Raw genomic sequence first — 7,059 nt, forward strand, 5'->3', positions numbered from 1 at the left:
TAGACAAACAATTTGCGGGAAACAAAGGTCAAAGTTCCACAGCAAACAGACGAGGTCCAGCACACACTAACTAGAAGTCATTTGCCGTAGCACAGTACCTTATCTGCAGCGGGGGAGTGTAGCGTCCAGCACTCCTCAATCAGGGGGAAGCCCGGCCCGACCTCTTCCGACCTCGGACGGCCTCAGACGGCCCGCCCTTTGCCCGGGCTTAGCCCGGCGTCGCCCGCGCGCGTCCCGCGACGCGGGGGGAGCCTCGCTCTTATCACAGCCTCCGTGCGCGGGAAGCGCGTAGCAGCCGCTAGGCAGCCTGGGAGCTGTAGTCTCCCCCTGCGAACCGCGGGATGGAAGGAAGCGGCCACAGAGGGGACGAGCAGCGTCGGGGCCCCAGGAGCGGCGAAGAGTCCAGGCAGGAACGGCTCAGGTGGCTGGTAGGTGAAGAGTCCAGGTAGGAACGGCTCAGGGGCTGGTAGGTGTAGACAGCTGATGCAGACCCCCGCTCCGCCGGGGGAGCCTCGCTCTTATCACAGCCTCCGTGCGCGAGAAGCGCGTAGCAGCCGCTAGGCAGCCTGGGAGCTGTAGTCTCCCCCTGCGAACCGCGGGATGGAAGGAAGCGGCCACAGAGGGGACGAGCAGCGTCGGGCCCCAGGAGCGGCGAAGAGTCCAGGCAGGAACGGCTCAGGTGGCTGGTAGGTGAAGAGTCCAGGTAGGAACGGCTCAGGGGCTGGTAGGTGTAGACAGCTGATGCAGGTGTTATCACTTTCACCTATTATGGATACTATATAAGCAAGAACCTTCAATCATAGGTCCTGTTGCTACCTGACAGGGTCGGTGCCTTTTCTCATTAGGATAACGATACGGAATCGGGTAAGTTTATTTGCCCGGCTCTCTCAACACTTGCCTCCCGAGGTTTAGTTTGCGGTTTGAGATTATATCTATGAGATGACATGGGGCAGTCCATATCTTTATTGCACAGCCTCTCGCCTCTTCTTAGATGTTGCTTTATGGTGATTTTGCATTTAGATTTTTCCAGGGTACTTCATACTTATATATTTTTTCCTCTCATTTTGATTGCCTTAAGCTCTTTGGATTTAATTCCCTTGATGACTGAATGCCGAGATGGGCACGACAGGGGGATCTTCTGAGGTTATGAGGGCGTTTCTTTCATGCACATACTTTTTGATTTGGCTCTATAAAACCATTACATTCGATGGTTAGGTGCCGAGAAGGGCACAATAAAAGTACATGTTTAGGTCATGGGGGCAGGTTTTTTGTTTTTTGTTTTCTGTTTTTCGTTTAAATATTTCTTGGTCCTGTATGGCTTCTTCCCTACATTCACTTAGGGTTCCCCATCTGATGATGCTTTTCCCTTTTAACCTCTTTGATGTAATATGATTATATGAACTTTGACGATTCATTATTGATTGGATGTTCCATATACATATCTTTTATCATAGGTACCTTGGAAAGTGATATAGCTGCTCTTATCATTGGATGACTTTCTATATAGAACCACCATTATATTGACATGCTTCATTTGGGCTACTTAATAGACAACCTTTCTACATCGGATTGTATGTTTTATTAAAAAGTGAGTAAGAAATTTTCATGACCCTTAATTTAGAGGTTCTATGTGCTTAACCCTTTGTCACACTGGCGCGCCCTATGTGTTTGTTCTTTCCCCCAGTGACTTTGATTATCATTTCCAGCAATACTACAAATTGAAGTAGTGAGGGATAAGAAAGTAAAAAAGAACCTAAAGACGGTGACATCAATTCCATTCTTTTGGTGGGTACATACCTTCCTTTTTTCCGTAGCAACTGTTTCTCTCCTGGCTCCCCCCGTTTTGTGTCAGATTAAGACTGGGGTTTACTAACGTTGCCCCTACTGAGTAAAAGACTTTGCTCACCTGTTAGAGATTTACGTTTAACTCCTTTTACAAACATATTTCATATTAGGCTTTTTTTGGTTTGCCACCTATTGCCTGACATTGGTCTCACTTTTTTGTTAAACTAGCCCTGTCAGGCTTTTTAATGTGACATATTGAGAGGAGTGTTCATATACTTATCACACACTTACCTGCCATTTCAACCAGTCAACATGTCACAAATACGATGTTGTAAATATTAAATAGATATTTTATGAAATATGGATCACTTTTGCAATATTATATGTTGATTTTTAATTGTTATTTATGTCAGATGTAATTGTATTGGTGTTTGTGTCCAATTGTATTGGATTGTGTCTATTATGTTTATAATGTCCTCTATTGTGTTGACATAATTGTTTGTGCTCAGTCCTTATGTGTGTCATTTATATTGCATTTCTTCTTTTGTATAAATTTGTTGCAGCACTGAAGAAGTCCAGAGGTGGACGAAACGCGTCGGCTGCTTTGGCTGTTTTGGAAGTTTTAATAATTGCATGACAAACTGCACAATAAAGAAGAACTTTTTGAAAAGAAAAAAACTCTAAGTAGTCTGCAAAGACTTCACTTTACTCTTAGGGCAGCCACAAATGACGGTATATGATTTAGACTTATCTGTAAGTAATCCTAGCTTGTCCATATAACCCATAGAACTATCCAGCAGCCTCCGCAGACCAACTCCATTCCTGGACATAAGTACAGAATCATCGGTTTACATAAGGACAGGTAGTCCTTTGGTTCCGGCCATAGGAGGATCACAGACCACCTCTGAGAGAGTGGCCTCTAAATCATTAATGTAAAGACTAAACAGAAACAGAGCAAGCACACAACCCTGCCTGACGCATGGACTGATCTCCGAGGGGGATGTGCACTCACTATTAGGTCCGTATCTAACGCATCCCATCACGTCCTCATGGAGTCTATATAGGATATGCACTATCCTCTTATAAGCATCCATAGTTAGCTCTTAGACCAGAGTCTGCCCCTATCAAAGTTGTTGACGGCAGAACAGAGGTCCATACACCCAGGTATGGGGGCTTACAGAACCCTGGGGAAGGACAAAAGTTAGAGTGAGACCAGCCGGCCCAGCAGGCTGGCCATCTGGTCATCCGGCCTGCAGGGCCATCTGGTCACCTGTCCCGCAGGGCCATCTGGTCACCCGGCCCGCAGGGCCATCTGGTCACCCAGCCCACAGGGCCATCTGGTCACCCGGCCCACAGGGCCATCTGGCCGCCCGGCCTGCAGGGTCAACTGGTCACCCGGCCCGCAGGGCCATCTGGTTGCCCAGCCCGCAGGGCCATCTGGTCGCCCGGCCCGCAGGGCCATCTGGTTGCCCAGCCCACCGGGCCATCTTGTCACCCAGCCCACAGGCCCATCTGGTTGTGCAGCCAGATGGCCTGGAAACACCCAGTGCCCAGGTGGCCTGAGACAGCCGGACCCAGTCGCCCTTTGCAGTCTAACGACGCTGATGGTGGCCAGGCATTCCGAGGCCGCTGCTCAGGAGGCTCCTTCCCGGGGCTGCTCGCCTCCCTGCTCGGCTTGCGTGGGAGCAGTGGGAAGGGGGGAGCTCCCGGCCGGCCCAGGCCAGCTGGTCACCCAGCTGACAAGCAAGAGATGGTGGCCCCCATCCCAGCACCCCGGTGGGGCAGGCACGGGAGGGGGAGGTCCCTGTGCTGGAGGGCACGTGATGGGGGCAGCCTCCTGCAGGCCCGCCTCCTCATCCCTCCCGCCATCCCAGCGGCAGGGGGACCCACCACTGGGTGTGGTCGAGGAGGGCATACATGGGTGCCCACACACGGGAAGACAAAAGCTTGGCTCAGAGTATGACTTTCTATAGATCGCAACGAGGTAGCTGCTCTGCTACTTACGAAACCCTGACCCAGAATTAGGTCATCAACGAATGATTTAGCACCGGGTGCCCCATGGACATGCGGTGCACTAAGGGCAATGGAGGCGGCCTCCTTCCATCCGTACTCCGGTCCCTAAGCAAGCGGCTCTACGCACCGGCCCCCCGAATGAGGCCGGCTATTCCAGGCCAACCGAGGCTCCACAGCACTGCAGTATCGTTACGGTTTATGGGGGATTCTGACTTAGAGGTGTTCAGTCATAATCCCACAGATGGTAGCTTCACCCCATTGTCTCTTCAGCCAAGCACATACACCAAATGTCTGAACCTGCGGTTCCTCTCGTACTGAGAAGGATTACTATTGCAACAACACATCATCAGTAGGGTAAAGCTAACCTGTCTCACGACGGTCTAAACCCAGCTCATGTTCCCTATTAGTGGGTGAACAATCCAACGCTTGGTGAATTCTGCTTCACAATGATAGGAAGAGCCGACATCGAAGGATCAAAAAGCGACGTCGCTATGAACGCATGGACGCCACAAGCCAGTTATCCCTGTGGTAACTTTTCTGACATCTCCTGCTTGAAACTCAAAAAGTCAGAAGGATCGTGGGTCCCCGCTTTCACGGTCTGTATTCATATTAAAAATCGAGATCAAGCGAGCTTTTGCCCTTTTGCTCTGCGGGAGGTTTCTAGATAGTAGGTAGGGACAGTGGGAATCTCGTTAATCCATTCATACGCGTCACTAATTAGATGACGAGGCATTTGGCTATGTGTACCACTTCGCGGTGGCTCATTCTGGGTTATTATGCTGCCCATCAGTGTCAAATCGGTTTTGCTTCCAACAATACAACATTCTTTCGCTCCAGAGTACAGCCACACTGAACGCTGTCCTCACTGGAACTGGGATCCCGTATAGGCCAGAGATAGAACACCCTGTGGTACTATTCAAACAATTTAAAATTGTCTACGAACAGTCCTGAGAAATTAAAGTATGATTAGCAGGACATCAATAATCAATGTGTGGTAATTATGTGTATGTAATTATTTGAGACCTATTCATCATTCAAGACATTTCAATAATTATGATGTACACAATTGTATCTAAATTGTTATAAGCACACATCTATAAAAATACACTTCTACTAATTGCGCACCTAACTAAAATAAATGCACATCTATAGAATTCTAAAAAAATTCACATCTATAAAATTCACATCTATATTAAATCTTGTGTGAACTATAAACTAATATGTAACTGTATAACCACATTTAAATATTGAAGGATCAATAGTTTAAAACAATATGCTTTATAAGGGTGTCATGTGTGCTTCAAGAAAGTGTACATCTTAGCATACTTGGCACATTTTAATAGTGTCCATTAAAGTAGTCAGGCAAACATTTTTCCTAAATGGGAATGACATTTGGAGACCTAGATCAGCCAGAACAACATCATTACATTGAGGCCAAATACCACGACATCCAACAATAAAGCCATGAAGTTTTACAGTGTTACATTTGGTGAGATCTTTGATTTGCTGTGACAGATCCTGATAGTATTTAACTTTACTCTCAAACGCTAATTCAAGGGAATTCTGTGAGTTTTCATAACGAATTGAAACATCAATCACTACAGCTGTACCATTTTTGGTAAACACTACATCTGTTTTTCGTAGTTCACCTTGATTATTCTTAACATGAGGTTCCATATATGCCATCCAACCACACCTTTTAGCTCTATCAAGGAGCAATTCCAGAATTTTACTATGTCTTTTTATCCTAATGTCCTTGGTTTTAGGACATGCACCTGAAATATGTGAAATTGCTTCGCAAACATCTTTACAGTACCTACATGCAGCAAATGTACGATTTCTTCCCCTAGTGATGGTTTCTCTAGTATATAAAACATTTGCATCTTAACATCAGCGCAGCTATGTATTGATTTTCTTTCATTTTTGTTATGCTTGCGGATCCAGAAGTTTGAGGTTGGATTACTTTCTAAGGGGCATATCAGCAACAACCGGCGATAATTATCTCTAAGCGCACTTAGCGCTAGGATAATTATCGCCGGCTGACGTGGATTTTTATCGCTAAGATAGCATGCTATTAGCAACGCTTATCTCAAAAGCGATAAAAATCCTAGCGCTAACTGCCAAACGTGAGATTATCGCTAGAAACTCAGCGATAATCTCACGAAGTTTGGCGTTAGCTTGATGATAGGGCCTCACATACTTAGCCATGATATCCACCTTCCATAGGATATCATGACTAAGTTAGTCCTGAAGCAGGCGTAAGGAAAGTAGCGATAATAGGGGTTATCGCTACTTTTCTTGCCGCTATGCTTCATAGCGTGGGACTTGATGATAGGAGAAATGTTGCTTAGCGACATTTTTCCAGTCATGTCAGGTCAGGAACGCCCACATTGCATCTCATTAGAGATGCAAAGCTGGGCATTAGGAATCTGGGCACTAATGCAAGGTTTCACGTGATACCGTGACCTTGCTTATAAGGCGATAAAATGATCACCACTTTTCGGCCGAATACGGCCGCAAAAGCAGCGATAATTTCTTATCGCCACATTGTTAATATGCCCCTTAGTATTTTATACCATCACCTTGGACAGGGAGATTTGTCTATTTCTCAAACTCTTCTTTTCTCCAGTCATATGTTGCTAACAAATTCAAATCATAACTAAGAAACCTACTGTCTAAAATGTCGAGTTTGTGTGTTTTGATGATAGCAATGTTTTCATTTATTACTTCTCCTGCATACATGAATGAATGAGCTATGTACAGATCTGGAGCTGCCCTGAGATACAATAAATTATTGACTTTATTTAGACCAATATTTGTACATAGTTTTGGTATACCGAGGCCCCCAAATGATCTTTTCGAATATAGGAGACCATCACATGTGTATGCAGGAAGGTGTAGAAAATGTTTGACATACTTTTTTATTGTTTGAACCAGAACATTTAAAGTTTTAGCTCCTGTTCCTGTCATTTCCAATTTAAAAGACAGTTTAGGGACCAAGTACTGACACAACATTTCTATTTTCTGCGTGGGCTTAAGTGGTGGATTATCAAGTTTTTGAGCCCAATTAGCAAGAACCTCATTCATTTTGTTGTTGCTCGTATGGCCAGTGTGAGGGTCAAAGTTCAATCTGAGGTATCACTCACTTTCTCCTCGATTAATGTTTTCAATATTTTCTTTTTCAAATTGCCATGGTTTACAGTTGTTAATCAGGATCTTATCTTTATGGTGACTGATATAAAATCCATGTGTCTTTTTCAC

General features: G+C 45.5%; 1 pseudogene; it reads right to left on the reverse strand.

Moving 5' to 3' along the window:
• Positions 1–3,724: 3,724 nt before the first annotated feature.
• The window catches only part of LOC146782945 (28S ribosomal RNA), an 8,050-nt pseudogene continuing 4,715 nt past the window's right edge, over positions 3,725–7,059 (reverse strand).

This window comes from Triturus cristatus, chromosome 12, assembly GCF_964204655.1.
Source record: "Triturus cristatus chromosome 12, aTriCri1.1, whole genome shotgun sequence".
In the NCBI taxonomy this organism is placed as follows: Eukaryota; Metazoa; Chordata; class Amphibia; order Caudata; family Salamandridae; genus Triturus; species Triturus cristatus.